Source organism: Anopheles darlingi, chromosome 2, assembly GCF_943734745.1.
Source record: "Anopheles darlingi chromosome 2, idAnoDarlMG_H_01, whole genome shotgun sequence".
In the NCBI taxonomy this organism is placed as follows: Eukaryota; Metazoa; Arthropoda; class Insecta; order Diptera; family Culicidae; genus Anopheles; species Anopheles darlingi.
Genome location: NC_064874.1, coordinates 60,373,941 through 60,392,453, shown reverse-complemented (window position 1 = coordinate 60,392,453; position 18,513 = coordinate 60,373,941). Strand labels below are relative to the sequence as shown.

The following is an 18,513-nucleotide window of genomic DNA, read 5'->3' as shown; positions in this document are numbered from 1 at the left end:
CGTATGACCTTTGCCACCTTCGAGTACCACCTCACGTGAACCTCATGTGCGAACTTTTTATTTTGGGAAATTGGTTCGTTAGCGTTGAGCGACGCACTTGCTCTCAGCCGGCCCGGTATGTGTAGCACCAGGTTGTACCGTGGCCATGCAGGTCGGCGGTCGGGGACAATGATTAATGCTCATGACGGTTAGCTCGGTGCGGTCACTTTTAATCATCACGATGTGACGCTGATTTCGTTAGCAGCACTTTGGGAGCATCGTGCGAGCGCCTTTCGCGGTGGGAAAAGTTGGGAAGCGCGATGTTGTTTGTGGCACAATGTCACCGGCCGTGGTGACGCTGAAGGTTGGCACCGTCGAGAGAGCCACACTCTGGCTCTCTCTCTGTCTTTCCCTCTGAGAACCGAGCATCGAGCGAGTCATCGTGTGACATCGTTTTCTGGGACGTTTTTATGCTCGTGTTGTTGGTCCAGTGTACATTGTTTTATGGCTTGCACAACACGCACAACATTCGTGGAGAGAAGAGAGAGAGAGAGAGAGATAGAGACAGAGAGAACCGGTCCATTTTAAGCTAATTGGAATATGTTCAGTTTTTGGCGGAGATGACAAAGCGGGAAAACATCAACACGTTCCCGCCCCGTGGGCGATCTGCAAAAACTGCACGATCAGCAGACGGGTCTCTGGTCTGTACAACGCAGGTCGCTGTACCATTTTTGGTACAGAATTAAGTACCCGGCGTTTAGTGTAAAGTGGCCTTGAATGATTCATGAGGCGTGCGCGCGCTTTCGCACAACCGAACCGAACCGCGCATTAGAAGCAGTCAGAGCCATCAATGTTGCAGCACACGCAATGCCAACATAAAACATCATAAATGTCCAACATAACAATAACAATGACCGGATTGCTTGGTAGATTTATTGTGGTCAATCGCTTTACGTATGCCATGCGCTATGCCATGCGTTACAGAGAGATTTGTTTAGCATAAACGATGTACCGGTGTTGCTACACACGTTGAGAATTCATGTTTCGATATCGAAATTTTAATGTCATAACGAAGCATCCATACGCTAAAAATATTGGTGAATGTATACAGTGCACCAAATCAAAATAGCACCACCATGTTTTTATACATTATTTTTCTAACAACCTTGTTTCCAATGCCGATCTCTACAATAATTTTATCTGTAGGCTCTTTACTATTTTAAGTGTGATGGAGCATAGTTTTTGGAGTATATTATTTACTATTATTTATTCGTCAATTCAACTGGTCACTTTGGACCTTATTGAGGTATGAATTTATAAATAAACATTGATCAAATATTTGCTTAATAATATAATAATAGTAATACTTGTACTGTATCAAAAACAAATGTAAGTCAATCTTTTGCTAATAATTTGTTGTATGTCGTACAAAAAAGGAGTTTGTTTTTTTCGTTACCACAACTAAAACCAATGTCTGCGCGTGTAGAAACACCGTATAGTGCGCTTCGGTGACAGCATTCCTCCAAAGAATGTGCTTCGCACGTGCAGCGTACCGCGTTGTCGTGACCGTCTCAGTCGGTTCAAAACCATTCACCTTCACAAGGTAGTCTGGAGTGACTGATCTTGACTAGCCCGTGTTGACTAGATTCTAGGGGTGGTTGCACCTGGGCCGAAATTCCGATTATACCCCCGCTGCGATCACTGCACATTTCGAGCATAAGCGTGGAATGTCGTGAAACATTGTGGGCATACAAGTGTTCAGTGATCCCAGCTGGGGTACGAGGACCAGGGCTTGGGGCTTCGCTTACCGGTCGAATGGTTTAGGTCTGTGTTTGCTCGAATGAATATTAATCAGGTGTAAAGTGTCGTTTCGTTTCTAGGGGGTTGGCGCAACAGCGAAGGTACCGAGCAGAATTGGGACACACACGCACACAGGGCCGCCGTGGACCTGCGGGTAGGACAAACAAGAGAATCGTTGTTGTGATGTCTCACTTAGCACCGGACAAACAGAACGTGCCACAGAACTGTGAGTAGCGAGGGTCCAGGAAGGGATCAGATTATTTGAAATTCTCCAAATTCCAACCATCACTTCCTTGACCACCACCATGACCCGAGATAATGTCCCTTTTTGTCTAGCTCGGTTCCGGAGACATATCTGTATTATCGCACCGGAGGAGCATCTCAGGGCTACACCTTCTCCAGCCGACCACCAGCAACGAAGGATCAGCGATTGAGCCAAAGTAAAAAAGGATTTCAATCGTCCAGACTACGACCTCTCGGAGTACAGTACCTGCCTCGGGCAGCGCAGACACTAGGTAGGCGTCGAATGATCGCCAACAGACTGTCGTCTAGAGGCCATTACCGGTTATCTACTCTGGTCGAACTGGGTTTAATTACGGTATGGGCCTTGTCTGGTCACCTAGACACACACTCACCGGGGTCGAGTTCTTTTGGATATCGAGGTGAGATTCTTCTATTTCATTCTTATAAGTGACCAATATGGAGTTCGTCGTCCAACGGATGATCGAGAAGATCGAGCGCTTCGCTCGAACTTACCTGCATACTACTACTGCTCCGTCTCGGTGACCTCGAGATGCCGCAACGTCATTCGCCTTAACCGGAACCGTGTCAACGTCGCTGAACGATGCTCCGGTGATGCAATCCGCGATTACAAAACACACACACAGACGAGTGCGCGCAGTCCTAAAATAGAAGCAAAAAGGCCCAAATGGCGAACGGACAACATTAGTCAAAGTATTTACTTAAATCTTCGAGTCACCAGCAGCAGTAGCAGTCACTGCGGCCACCTGATGCAACGTATGCGAGGCCCATTATGTGCAATCATGCCCATCCCAAACATCGCGCAACATGCGCGCGCGCATACACGCACGCACAAACTGCATCTCATCTCGTGCGTACGTGCGGTATCTCGAGTGTCTTGAAGTGGCCACTTTGTCAACTATGGCCGAGTGTAAACAGCAAAAGGGTTGCACAGTTCCTTCTTGGGCCCATGGTAAGGCTGTGCACGGTCGGTTGTGCGTCGCGAACCGTCGCGATAACGCGTCGCGTCAGAACCAGTTCAGTCGAGGCCGCAAAGGCAGGTTACGACGGTCTAGCTGATGACTCTCGTTCCCCTTTTCGACTGACTTCGGCTTACCCTGGCGTAATCAAATCACCTCCACTCCCCCGGCAAGGTTTCGCTTTCATTTTGGGTTCGGTGGACAGACCAACGGTCACAAGCCCGCTGCGCTGCGCCGTTTCGGAATACGTTACGTAAGCGTCACGCGAACCAGCGGAGGTCGGAGGCCAGCGTTCTCTCCAGCGCGGGCGCGGGCGCGCGCACATCGAGAAAACCGAGAGTTCAATCGAGTGATTAACGATGGGAACGCAGCGTGAAAGACAGAACGGAGCGGCGGACCGTTGCGTGGTTTGCGTTTGTTTTGCACGATTAGCGGGATAGAGGGTAGACGCCGGTCAGCTGTCGTAACTTATTGGCGATTTAATCGGAAATAACATTGGCTTATGGTCTATCGGTGGCTATCGGTGACTGCTGCTGCTGCTGCTGCTGCTAATGCCGAACGGTAATGAAACTTGGTATAAACATGGCAGTTGATAGCCACGACGGTGTAACGGTCGAAAGCAAAATGCGTTGCATAAACGCACGGTGAACGGTGATACGCGCTGGCCGGTCCACAAAATGGGACAGAGAGCAACAGAGAGAGAGAAAAGAGCATGGGAATGGGACTGGATAAACTGCGGCATCCAGTCCCTACCTCCTGCTGGAAATTGGCCCAAATTGGCGCTAATGCAAAGTGGATTATCGCGCGCATAGAATCGAACCCAATGCTCGGTCCCCGGACTTTCTAAAACCCTGTCCCTCGCACACATTGCCACCCTCAAAAAATGGCCACCATTCCCGACCTATAAAAATCGAAATTCAATTCAAGCGCACAAAGCACCCACCGGAACAGCGCGGTGACCAGCTTGATGTCTCGATGGCGCTGGATTCGGTTTCGACTTCCAGCTGCCTCCATTTCCAGCTCGAGCGGTTCGTTCCTTTGCGACGAAGCGACGAACATCAACCGCGTGAAAAGACCTTCAAGAAGGCTCGAATCACACGCGAGCGCTTGCAACGATCGTACAAAAGACTTGGTGCGGCGTGAAGCGACGAACCCGCTTGCGCTTTGCTCGCCGCAAATACTTCCGCACTTCCCAGTCGATTCCAGAGACCGCACCAGCAGACAATGCAACTTGCGCGTCTCGTTCGACTCGACAGACAGGCGACAGACAGGCACCCATGCGTCAATGTGAGTCTAGGCGATCGCTAGACGCTCGAACACGATCCAGGGCGCGGGCGCGAGCGCGAAAATCGAAAACCGCCGACAACCGGGATCATTGCCCGGGAAGGGAAGGAAGGTGGGTGTGTGCGCACACGCTGACGCCACTGCGTCCGTGTGATCGCGTCAAAATGCATGCAACAACGCTGCGATGCTTCTATTGTTTTGTCTTTTCTCTCTTTCTCCTCTCCGACTTCAGCCAAAGACAAGCCTCCTGTCGGTGAAGCTGCTCGTTTGGCATTCGCTTCACATGCCGGTTCCGGCACAGGGAAGGGGGAGGGGCTGCTCCCTCTGTCACACTTAGAACACACACTAAACGATGGCACTTAGTTACTTTAAACGATGCCGCGTGCGAACGGAGAGAACCCATCAACCCATCGCCACCAAACATAAACAGCATTAGCTAATGTCGAGCTGAGGCCGAAAGCGAGGAGCAGGAAGGTCCAATGTTCCGACCATTGGGCGCTATTTTGTGCAAATATCATTTCCATCATCAGCGGGGAGTACCGCCTCGATCTGTACGCCGGGCGACGACGCCGGTGGTCTTCAAAGGCCTGCTTAGACCGGACCGGGGGCCTCGAGTTGGCTGCCGATGCTACCTTGTGGTGCGGTTTTCAATTTATGGCGAACGGCACGGAACTCCTTCCATCTTATAGTGTAGCCCGGAGTTCATAATCATTCCAAGAGAGAGAGAGAGAGAAGGGGTTGGTGGTCGCACCGGTTATGATTACTAAACGGTTTCTGACCACCCCTTAGTGTGTTTTTACACTAGCGAACTAAATTTGTTATCACAACGACAAAAAAAATGAGCTACTTTTTTTGACAAGCATTTGAGCAAAGTTTTGTTTACATCTGTTTCTGATGCAATGCAGTGATTGGTATGCAAGTCATTTTGCGGAAATATTGTTTGTTTTGTGTATTTAAAGCCATGTTTTGTGTAATTAACTATATAAAATTGAGCAAAACTGAGCTATTTTCGTTTCGTTATTTCAAGTGTTTCAACAGACATCAAAATTTTTATGCACGAACGTTGCAATATGACAACTTGGTTATTGTAACGTAAATTTTCTGTGTTCAGTGTAGACCGTGATTCATAATCATTCCAAGAGATACTGAAAAGGTTGGTGGTCACACCGGTTATGATTACTAAACGGTTTCTGCCAGCCACCACCAGCGGTCAGCACTCTGTTTGCCAGAGCGATTGATGTTATCAAAGCACGCACCGATCGACTGGCCGTTCGATCCCAAGCGACCGTAACGTGCATTCCGTGCGGCATGAACGAGACTTGCGGGGCTTCCGGTTTGTCCCGATCGATCAATCCACCGCAGGGTTGGATGACGACGACGATCACGCCGCGACGACCGGGAGCCGCTCTGATATTATGTAAATATGTTTTGCCATCATAATATTGAATAAGTGGACGGGGAGTGTGTCGGCGAAAGTGCGGAGTGCAAAATGGCGTACCCCCCTTTTTTCCTGGGCATTAGAAAACGGAATGCAATGCCTCGAGTCGCGTCGTTGCCGCAGACGAAGCATCCTCCTCTTGAAGGAAGCAGAAAACCTTCACTTCCCGCAACCGCCGGGACTGCTGGGACCGAGCTGTCGCACGTTGAATTCATGGCACGTCCGCCTGTCGCTTCTCCGTCGACCGTCGTCCGTTTGAATAACTTCATAATTATTTCTAATGTGTTCATCACCATCCTTCATCGGTCACTCCGCAAAGGGGATGTGAGCGCGGGAGCGAAACGGGCGAGAGGACCCGGAGAGGGCCGCGACTGCAGCTTGAACGCACGTCGGCAAACAACACAACAACCTCCTCAAGGTGTGCAAAGGGTGCGGTGTTGCAAGGGGCGCTGCCGAATGGTATTCGAGGATGGACCGTCTGCATTCCACGGCGTGCTGCATCCGAAAAGAACGGTTTGTGTCGTGTCGATCACTTAATGAGATAGGCCCGCTGATGCCACGAGGACTCTAGGCCGCAGGTTGATGGGGGAGATGATGAAAGGGATGAAACGGATGATGATGATGATGATGATGATGATGATGATGAGGATGATGATGAGGATGATGAGGATGAAGCTGACGATCGCTGCGCCCTACCGGCAAAACCAATCATAAAAACACGCGGGACGTAAATCTGGTCAAAGAGCAAGCACACATACAGAAAGAGAGACACACACACGTGGAGTGTTTGATGTACGATTTATGATCCAATCGGCAGCACGACGACGACGACCGGTGGCACGATCACCGGTTCCCTTCTCGTGCTGCTTGATGGAATTATTGTCCGGTAATTTATGGATTTTTGCTCTTCCCTTCCATCCCCACTACCACCATAGACAGAAATGCGTGTGTGTGCGCGCGATGATGAGTACCGCGGTCGGGGCTTTACTCGTGGATCGCGGGGTTTTTTTTTTGTTACTTAAAATTGCATCGAAAAGAAAAGCAAAACTGTCCACTACACACAGAGGCACGGTTGAAAAGTGAAATCTGCCAACGATGCGACGCAACGCAACGAGATGATAATGAGTGTACGCGCGCGCGCGTGTGTGTGTGTTTGGGATCGGTGAAAGGTGTGATTAAACATCGGCATCGGGAATTGTGTGAGATTGTTGTACGTGGTAGAGGGATCTCAGGCGACAGCCCAAGATAATGAAGGGCTAAGCGGCAGCTGGTATGGAGCCATTTGGTAGATCTATGAGGGATTGCGGTGGTTGTTGTTGTAACGATGTGAATTTGGCAAATTGATCGCAGAAATGGGAATGTTACGCTTTCTGTTGTAATAGTGTAGTAGTGTTTATAGTGTTTAATCCTGATATTTATGGAAAAATCTTAATCTACAATCTATACTATAAGGTTTATGTACGTGCAGCAATTGTTCAACGCTTCTTGAGATAAACCAAGATTTTTTAGTGTTCAGTGCAGCTAAACAATTTGAACGAGAGCAAGTTGGAGTATCTCACGCGTCTAAACTCATATTCATATAATCATTTGATTAAGTAGAAACTTCTCTTGCATCCTGATAATGATTAAACATGATTATAAACTAGATAAAAGGATCTATGACTTGTCATTTCTTTTAAAACAGATACTATGGACTTGTGCTCAAGGTTTTCGATAGTTTACTTATCACCTAATGTATTCAATCTATTATCTGTATTAACACTTCTATATTTGTTTTGATATTAACAAAGCTAGGATATAAGAGGATAAAGACAGTTTCAGCTTTCATTGAAAACCACCAGAACCGCAGGAACAAGAAATATCAGACCAGATTAGATTATAAAAATATTCGAGGATCATTTCAATGATACATTTTGTAACACTTTCAAGTATGTTTTAAACCGGGGTGGAGTCGGTTCTGTTGTAATTTAAGCCCTCTCCGGTATTCCATCTCTTTGTTCTTAAATATTTTTTTTCCAAACTAAAAACAATCGGAATGATTCATTTATCAAAGGTAAACGAAAAACTGCGAAATAAAACCCGTCATTTGTTATTGCTCCTAAAGAAACGCATTAGTTAGATGAAGCATGTATCTAGATACGATTATGAAGCGATCATCAAAAGGTAACACATTAGCTAATCAAGTCAACTGTTGAATTTGGCTAGATTGCAAACAAATATTTGAAACAGCACAAATTGAACAAAACCTTCAATAGATGCCATTTACCTTCGCGAGGAAACCAACAACAGTCGGTGATTGCAATATGGACTTGAGACACTCCATCTAAGCGAAAGAGATTGATTGAACCAACTGACACTCCTTTGTTTAAAGTCATTAGAGAATTCCTCTGAATGGCCATAATGCTGTCAAATATTTGCCGTCACCCCCCAGACTGCGAATCCCGAGGATGCGCTTCAGCGCCATTTTAACAGCAAGTGAAGTCTTGATTCCATCACCATCGAAGAAGAGCGTCGTCCTCCTTTTCGTACCTCTCGCTTATGAATTCTCTCGACATATCGACAGCCAACCGGCGACGCCAAACAGACCAAACAGACAAACACACATACACATACAAACGTGTGGAACGTTTCTGACATCATCCGTTCTGAATTGCCTTCGCGGTAGAACTTCCCAGACATAGCGTCATCCGGACGAGTGACGGAAGCATTGTGCAACTTCCAGCAAGCCAAACCATAGGCGCCACACCATTCACCCACCTAATCACACCACTGGCGAACACCAACATAAGGGCAGAGCATACGAAAATCAGCGACCGCCAACGGCAAAAGGCCTGCCTCTGAACGATTAAGTCCATCCTACGTAAGTGAAGTCTGCTCCAACATTGAGCAGCGCCCCACATTACACGCGGACCACCAACTCGCAACCGACTCGGCCATTGGTGTGTGTCGGTAGGTCACTGGGCCGCGGTGACCATGTGTGCCTCGCGTACCAAAAAGGACTTATCTAGTTCGCTTTTCGCTGCATCGCAAGGCTTCGGGGTGCTCCAAAACACTCGGCCCCCGTTCCACACACACGTTGCCAAGTTCAAGAAATGGCGCCTACTGAGGTGGTTCGGAAGCAAACGAAACCAGATATTCGGTGGCGCCCTCTCGCTGGTAAGGACAAACACCGCTCAAGTGACGTACAAGTGAAACTTGATCCACGGATGGAATTAACCCAGAAATGGATTGCTCTTTCTCCTCCTGCCCGATGGCTTTCGCTTCCAAACTTCGCTCACAACTTTGCGCCGTTCGCGCGATATGGACGCGGACTGCGCGGTATGGGGACACTTTCGCGCGACAACATTGTCACCAAACATAACATCGACATATTCCGAAGTCTCGCACTGAAAGCTCATGAATCATTAGCCCGTCTGAGCGGACACTGCATTACGCCGTTCCATTCCCTCGAGCGGCCGCTCATGACCGGAGACCGGAAAGCATCAACGTATCAACTCACTTCGACACTTCGACAGGTTGTCGTCGCCGTGTTGCTTCTGCAATGAATTTCTTCTTCGCCCGGCAATGTTGCTGCCAATCGAGTTATGTCGCGCTACCTGTCGCGAAAATCTCGCGCGTTCGCGGAAAAACAGAAAACCATTCCATCTTCGCCGCGCCTCAAAACCGGTGGCCGGTGACTTCCTTTCACCTCTTCGCGGATAGGCCAAATGGCTTGTTAGATGGACAGTAAACCGAACCGCGCGCGCGCACCGAACCGGCATCCAAACTTTCGATTCCCATCGTGATCATATTTTTTTGCGAATTAAGTCATTTGCAGCAAACATGTCGCCATCGGGAGGATGCTGTTTGTTGTTCCACGAAGAGAGAAGATGAGTCCGTTGTCCCATCATGTTGTCCCACTATGTCATCGTCGTCGGATGAAACTCGGCTGTACTGCTTAAGACCCCTTGTCTGGCAGAACACAACACGCGGCCCATTAGTTTGCGTGATTACAGCGCGAACAGGATGCGTAACTAGCGCCGCATCATTATCAACGGCAACGGCAACAGCATTACAGGTAACGGTACCGGTGTCGGTGTCTCCGAAAAACACATTAGACCGCTAGCCAATGTCGCCTCGAGTGACGAAACAGCTCAAAATCAAATAAGCAGCGGCCTGTAAGCCGCTCGAGCTTGCTGCCGCTGGTGACGCGCCCTCGTCCATAACCGAGAGCAATAAAAGTAAACTATTTTTGCCATCATTTCTCTACAACATCCTCTGGACCTCAGCTTTTGATGTTTAGCTGTCGAAGTCGTCATCATCTTGGTCGTCATCGTCGTCACCGGTAATGGCGAATAATTACCGTTTTTTGGGCTTCGTAATTTTGACTCCGGAGCGGCAGTTTAACCTCCCGCTCGACTGGGGACAGTTATGTCCATTTCCTTAATTGCCAAAATTGAGTGTCTAGTTTGGTGTGTGCTGGTTAGTTCTCGCAGCAGTGCCGAGCCCGGGGATTGCACAATATAGCGGCTTATCGTAGAAACAAGGTGCGTTGCTTTTTCTGGGAATCGAGTTAACAAGAAGTGGCACTGGCCGCTTGGCTTTTCAGTTGCACCGTTGAAGTCCAGAAGTCCAGTTACGTAATGGGTAATCATAGAACACAGCCATGGCTGCCAACTATGGAAACATACACAAGAACATTGCTATCAAAAGCTAGTCAGAAGCCCAGATTTTTTTTTGGGTTTTGGTTTTTGGTCCGATGGTTTTGTTGGAGTAATAACTTTAAAATGCTTTATGGAGAATAACATCAATAAAATGTTTTTAACGTAGCGAACGAATAATGGTTGCAATTTTGAATAATGCCCACTGTTCGAGGTAAGGCCAACTGTATAAACTGTGATTAACACTGTGAAGAGATTAAAATATCAAACCAAAGCCCTCAGTATGTGTTAGCAGGACTTTTAAAACAAGAAAAAAAATCATTTGATGATTGAACTAAGATCAAATAAACCAACTAGCTGTCAAAAATACAGCTGCTTTGTCAGTGAACTATACGAAGATGCTGCAGAGACTATAAAACATTTCGGTAACTACAGACAAAACAAGAATTGAAAAAAAAAATGTGTTATTTCTTTTTTGCATCAAATAACCACCACTTGAACGCATCCCGCCGTTTTGGGCCAATTTTTGTCTAAAATACTCCTGAGTAGAAACGGTTAATACATCACCGCCAATCATTGGAACCCCCTTTGGAGTGCTTAACGGTACGGTGCGGTGTCAGAACCGTAACTGACCATAAAGTATGCGGCAGCATACATGCGATCGTCACACAATAGAAAAGGCAAAGAAAGGAAGAGGATGATCAAATACCAATCGACAACAAACCCACCCCCCGGGGTGAGTTGACGAACCCCTTCGCCTTCGCCCAAGTAGCCGTCAGGTGAAATCGTCAGCACAAGGTTCCCTTGGTGCCGCGGCGTTTTCCGCGAACGTCCACGGCCTTTCGCCGGTTCCGATTTGTATGGTCGCGCTGTTCGACGACGCTTCCGGCTCTCCGCTCCCAGTAGAGTGGCCACTCCATCGTCCCACCACGGGGTGATCCTCGGTATAGACCAATTGATCGCGCACACACACGATGGTGAAGTACGGGGAGTTCGTCACTTGCGTCCGTCGCAGCTCTTTCGTTTTCAAGGGAAGCATTGAAGGCACGCACAGAGCAGATTAATTGGAATTTGCATCTTCACTTTCCATTTCCAGCCAGCCGAGCCATTCGCGTCGCGAAACTCGCGACAATGACAGACCAATTCATTCAGCTCGTTGGTTGGTTGGCTGGCCATTAGCGACCCCGATCCCCGATGATCTTGCATCCGAGTGATCGGTGGCGGATGTAAGGTCGCGTATAAGTGGTAGCGAGAGTGTGCTTAAAGACACACACACACACACACACACACACACACTAGGCGCTAGGTGAAAGAGCGGAAGCTGTTGAGCAGTCCCTGCCGGTTGTTGGAGCCACTTAGCCACATCCCGGGCCCCCGGAGTGGCCCGTCGTGAGAGGATGATACAACCTAGCGCCGCAGCAAATTAGCGAAACCTGTCCGAATGAATTGTTTCTCTTTTTACGCACTTGCTCTTGCAGCTCCTTCCGCGTACTGGACACTGCGCTGTTGAGATCGATTATGATATCGAAAGTGAAGATAGATGAGAGTGCCGTGGTGTTGGCTATCGGATCGGAACCTCGATTGCTGCCGACTAGCGCTATCGATCGCTATCGCTAATGGTCAGCTATCTCATCGAGCAGCTGTTGAAATGATACATCAAGTGACGCACTTCGAGCAATTCATTTATCAATTGTGAGCCTCTTATGGTCAGAGTATGCGTGTGTGTGTGTGTTGGTGTGTGTGTGTGTGCTAATGTGCCATTCAACCTGCTGCTTTGATGCATTAGGAGCCATTTGTTCCGCTTTCCCCTCGTGCGGGAACACTAGAAGACTTTCTGGTCCCCGTGGTTTGGTCCCCGTCTTTCTCGATTAGGAGAGCTTCTCATTAGGATTGACCCAAAATGTGGTGAAGGTCCGCCGTAGGATGATCGTAGGGTGGACTTAAGCAAACAACCTCTACCTCATCGCCTACTGCCAATGCTGCACCTGCAGTGACGCCAGTAGCATACAAAGCGCCCAAGCCTACTGATATGTGCCGCATACAGACACACACACACACACACAGAACAGAAACGGTACCACGACCGATGGCCTACTACGACGCTGCACGCCTTCTCGCACGCCCAGCATGATGATGCGTGACGACCACGTTGAGGTGCCCCGTGAACTTGGCCCGGCTTCTTCTTCTTCTTTTTTTATTTCGGGCTGCCCAGCACCAACGTGAATCAAGTCGCCGCTTTTGTATGGAGGAAACGGTCACGAAATTGAATCCACAAAACAAACAAACAACCAACGCATAGTTGCGCCTATAGCAAGGCTAGAACGCGAACGGGGTGGCCACCTTGACCGTGGCCAGCTCGGTTCGTGCTCGTGATTCGAAAGTAGAGTAAGGCAAATATACACACACCGACCGACAGACATACCGACACTTGAGTAGCGATCATCATGCAAGGTGGCAAAGTGTGGAACAACAGCGGAAACGGCCACTCCAAAGCGATTGCACTGCCACCAGTGGGTGGTCTAGTTTCTGTTGCTGATGTTCTCCAGATTGCATCTCATTAGCGCCACAAGGATGCAGATGAGCGCGAGTGGTGATCGAGCACTTTTGTGCGAATTATTTTCGCTTCACGACAAGCGAATGATGAGCGAAGGCCAACGTTACCATTCCGGATCTGAACCATCACTAATGGGTTTCTATTTTTGGAGGAGACTGTAGAAAGTTGAAGATCACCTTCTGCAAGGGGACGCTATTCTGGTTAGAATCCATTCCAAGAACATGTTTGCGGTTCCAAAGCGTTTTTAGGAAAGGAAGACCTTGTTAGGAACTCCGTTTCTACATAAAGAGAGTGAAAGAAAGAAGCAGCCGCCAATTAACATGTTGCGCAGCAGCCGAGAACAAAAAAGGTAAATCTCCTTCGAAGGTGATCAGCTAGCAATTATCGCCTCTCAAGAGTTCTTACAGCAGTAGCACCAGAAGCAACAGTCCATTACCGAGGGGGAATAACAGATGGAATGAAGCTGTCCATCAGTAAATCATACCACTAATCCTGATTACTGACTGGCGCCTATTTGTTGGATGCAGAAAGACTTGTTTAATACCTCGACCGATCCACTGATCACGACCTTACGGACGGACCACGCACCTCGACGCACCTTACGCAACTCTGCCAGCGGAACCTTGGAGAACTATCCGTAGGAATCATCTAGCGGATTTGCATTCGTGATTAGAATCCGAATAGACCTCCTACCCGACAACGCGTTCCGTTGTGCTGACGTCACGTTCAAGCAATCCTAAGCCAGCAATTCAGAGCTCAGGGTTTGGTGCATCCTTCCCCCGGGGGGCATAAGCGAGGCAATCAACAGGTGAGGTGATCTAACCCAAATCCAGTTCCTCCAGCTCCAGTGTCCGAAACAATGGAACGCCAATCAATTAGAGCCCGTGGACCCCTTTTTTTTCGTCTCGACATCGATTACGGTTCGGCTTCTCGATCGATCGGTCCGGATCGATCGCGTCCGCTAGTGCTAACTGTATCTTTTCCTTGCCTGGAACCACCCAGATGGTCCGAGAGAGTGCGGGCGCGCGCGAGGTAGCAAGAATACCGTGACCAAAACAACCGAAAATAGCGCTCATATCAGCGCACATATCGGAGTGATCGGGCTGGCGGGCTTTTTGGTGAGGGACCGCTTAACCGCTCACCGCACAAGGTCCGGAACTTCGAAATGAAATGAAACCGATGGTAAAACACTCATCTCCTCGCGGCCCCCGGGGGCCGATTGATGTATTGTTTTGGGGCTCCGAGTTGTAGAAGGAAGAACAGCTCAAGGAGAACGCTGAAGCGGTCGCGCGGCGTTGAGACACTTGAATGGGCGGACCGAAAAAAGCGGTACCGGCCGCCATTCCATTAAAAGATGAGCTTCGAGAGCTCCCATTCATTTCAGGCCCGGCAGTCCATCGATACACCTGCAGAGCACCATTGTGGCCACAAGGTTTACGATGATAGTGATAGCTGTACGTGTGGTCCGTGGAACGGTATCGCTACGCCACAAGAACCGTCGAATGATCTTCGATCGCTCCACCTCCGGTCTATCCAATGCGCGCTATAACTGTTTTATGAAGAGCAATTTCCTCTGGCAATACGTTTTTTGGTTTACGAACCGCAGAAAACCATTTTCAGGCGTGTTTAATGCAGTTTCGGCGTACGTCGATCACGTACTTGACGCGTACCGTCAGATGTCCGGATGATACACAATCTGGAGTTGTGGAAGGTGCTACTGCTGGTGCTACGGAGACGTATTTGCGGGGTTTCACACATTTCACGTTCACGCAGACACTGGGAGGGGGCTGTCAAACGACAAAACATAATCCCTCTAAAGTCTGAGAGGTCTAGGTTGACGACAGTAACGAATGAGGTAATGCGCCGAGGAGAAGGCGAAGGAATAGGCCAATCGATAAAAGTGTCATCGTCGCACACCAAGGCCATCCCGTTCCGAAGCGAGCCATCCTCCATAATTGATCGATCGATCGATCGATGGTGGTTCGGTGCCTCGCCTTCTCCTATCTCGCGCCGACTTATAATTGTCGCGCGCGCGTGGGTTTGGGTTGGTGATGCGTTTTGCATTTTGATCGATTTTGAGTCTTCTTCCAATTAACCGGGCTTCCGAAGGTTGTATTTGTGTTTGGGATCGGGGTTGGGGTACCACAAGTGGCCAAGAAGTGGGAGACGTCGTCGTCGTCGTCGTGGTCGTCGTTGTCTGCAGGCGGCTTCCCTTGGTGCATAATTATGTAGAAGACAAAAATAGCGCTCTCGTGGCTCCGGAGTTGAAGGGTCTCCTCTTGAATTCGATCTTGGAGGAAGGTGCTGCCAGTGGAGTGTAGAGAGTCTGGTCTGATCTGGGACTCCAATCACCAACGGGGCTTACGGGACTTTAGTATTAAGATCAACCGTTAGCGGAGCGTAGGATTGAAGTGACACTCACCTCCTAATGATCCTTACTATGATCCACTGGCAAACCGGACCCGGTCCCGGACTGCACAACAGGTCCCATCGGTGGACTGGACTGGAGTAGGCCCCCGCAGACTAATCTCCCTAAACTAAATCAATTACCGGACATTCCGAGGGCGTCTGTGGCCCTTTCCATCTTTCTATGTCCTCTCTCTCGGACTGCCTCGAAGCGAAACACCTGAGGAGCTGAAGTAGAGTTCGTCCCAAATCCCACCGAGGGTCTTCACACATTTTTTTTAAAAGAAGAAAACAATCCATTCCACAAACACGAGGCGCAATCTGTTGCAATCAAGCCTTCCACTCTACTCCTTTGCAACATTGTGTGTGTGTCTGTGTGTGTAGCCAAACATTGGCCTCTTGGACCATCGGGACTTGGACTTTCATCTTCTCCAGTTATGCAAATGAGTTTCGTCGAACGGAACGCGTCGGGAATAGCGAGAGGCGCGAGCTCTCAGCGAAGTCTCGAAGACGACCGGACCGGGTGTATGATCCGTGGTATGATACATCACACTGTTCCCGCGGTCTCGCGACTCACCGTTGCACTCTCCCGTCTGCCAGCCTTGGATTTCTTGGAAAGCTCATCAATCGCTTCGATCGAGCGATCGATGGCTGGGACTATGTGTTTCCACGGGCCGGCTGCTTGCGGTCGAGAAGAAGGAGAATAGCACTTGCAGTAAAGCGAAGAAGTAGGTGTCTGCCACTTCATAACTCACACACACACATAAGCGTCTACTAGCTGGAGATCTCTTTTAATTAAATTGACCTGAATTGTGAATATGCCACTCGACCAGCTCCCTTTACTCATGCAAAGACTTATGCGGCCACGAAATGGGACACGTCGAGAGTGATGCGATCTACGAAAGGTGATAGCACAAGCACCTCCTGCTGTCACACAATGTCGTTCGTCCACCGATACGGCAACACCACCTTCCGAATTGTGGTCCGAAAGCAACTGGGTCACAGCAGCAACTGGGCCCTGGTGCTGGTCTGGCAAATCTGGTTCAAACGCTCCGCCATTATTCATGTCTGCTCCCAATGTTCCCTCGAGCTGTCTGTCGTTTAGCGCTAAACGACCCATCTGGCACCACCGACAGCGGTGCTGTTCTTACAAATTCACCGTCAACCCGACCAGTCCATGGCACACCACAATCACCACGGAACCACCTTTCTAGCAGCCGAGCCAGAGCTGGATCTGGTTTTGGGGTCTTTTTTCGGGACCACCTCCTCCGGAACACCGGAAGAGTGAGACTCTGGCACTTCCACAAAGATGCTTCCAGAGGCGGAGGGCGTAAACCAGGTGATGGAATGCGAAAATGTCTAACTTAATGTCGCTCCAACAACGAAAAAACACAGTCGGAACCATCTCTAGAGTCGGAGAGTCGTTAAAAGACTCTTTGGCTAATTGTCGTGTTCCGGCACTTCGTCTGCGAGGGATCTACGATATGCTGGCCACGACCCTCGATGAGAATTCATGCCACGAGCTAGATCTAGCGAGGAAATTCAAACGGTCTTCTCCAACGGTCAATAAGAAGTAGCGAAGTGCCGGTGAGAAGCGAGTTATGACCTCCGACGATTGCGACTGCCGTGGCTATGACGGTGCAAGAAGTTGGTGTAACGATCGACGATCGTACCTTCCCTCCGCAGACAGTCGATAGACGATTGGCTATGCAGCACGATTCGGTATGCATTCGATCGACAAGACACAAGATCCAAAAGGGGAGAGTGTGTGTCAGTATCTGGGGAGCTCCCCCCGGTGTGTTTCCCGGTGGTTGGAATGTCTAAAAATAACCCCTCGCCATCAATGCTAATCGACGATGACGGTAAAATCGGTGGCTGCAGGAGGAGGTGGTGGCTACAATCATAAAACATTCTCATGCGCGTGAACATCATGGTCAGCATTACCGCGTCAGCAGCAGCAGCAGCATCAGGATTGGTCTGAACCCGGGAGAATATCTATTCATGGCCAAGGTTATTCGACAGAAGTGCTGTACGAAGCGAAGGAAAAGATGGATGTGTGATGGTGAGATGGAGTACGATAATGATTCAGCCATTTCAACCAAACCCTACAAGTCCGAGAAGTTCTGTAGTAGCTAGAACGAAAGGTGCCCCCTAGAACCGAGCCGCGCGCATTAGTCACAGGTTCTGAGCAGCAGCAGCAGCAGCAGCAGTCCCCTGTGCTGGACAAGAGGGACCCTCGGTGTGTGTGACGAACTTCGCACCCGCCCCTCTCGAGCGATGCAAATCAATAATGTTCAATTAACATTACAGTTCACATGGTTCTGCCAGAGAGAGTGTGTGCTCGCGGACACTAGAGTGCCCCTGTTCAACGCGCGCTCGGCTCTGCTCTGCTTCTGGGAACACACAACACTTCTAACGGTCACTGTGGACGATCGATCGTGTACTGCGGACGTTAATGCGCACAGCCGGTTGCACTTAATGGAGCGCGATTGGCGAGCGTGATGGTCTTGATGATGAACGAGAGATCGTGCTGCTCTCACCACCTCACCAGCACCACCACGCGATAGTGTCACATCCGGCTTCGATGGTTCAATGGCAAAGGTGTGCTACCAGCCGGGACACATGTTATCGACTGTAATTCTCTTATGGAAGGGCTCTCTCTCTCTCTCTCTCATGTCAGTTACGGTTGTCAGAACCTTACTCAGAACAACGGAGATAACATTGGCGAGATAGGTCGGTTTGTGGACATCACCGACGGTTGCAATCACGCGTCCCGCTATGTATCGCTAGTACGCGCGAGAATGCTCGGATCTTCGCATCGGATCTAGAAGGTTCGCTAAGGGACGCACCGAGCACGTTCCCGTTCCTAGAAGCTAGAAGATCCATCGCCATGCCAGGCGTAATTACACAACCGATACGACAACAAATGGCCACATCAATAATATCAATTTCACCCACATAACGCGTACCCGGGGGCGAAAATGAATTGCCCGGACACCGATATTCTCGAGTTTCCCGGACGAACATTTTCTAGGGCACGGGCATCGGCACAGGGTTCGATGGCCTCTCCGTAGTCCGAAGCGTTGACTATCTCCTCGATAGTCCTATTAACATGCCGTACGTTGTCCGATTGTATCTGGCAGATGGAGTGCGCGAGCGAACACACTTCGAATGCCTTTGCAGAAGATATGG

The 18,513-nt window shown here is 49.3% G+C and overlaps 1 protein-coding gene across 1 annotated transcript in view; it reads right to left on the bottom strand.

The window, feature by feature from the left end:
- LOC125959803 (serine-rich adhesin for platelets-like) overlaps window positions 1-18,513 on the bottom strand; it is a 72,547-nt gene that overhangs the window by 32,861 nt on the left and 21,173 nt on the right. Inside the window, exon 3 of the mRNA XM_049692747.1 lies at window positions 2,536-2,682. The gene's annotated coding sequence lies outside the window, so the exon portion shown is untranslated. The remainder of the gene's footprint in view (window positions 1-2,535; window positions 2,683-18,513) is intronic.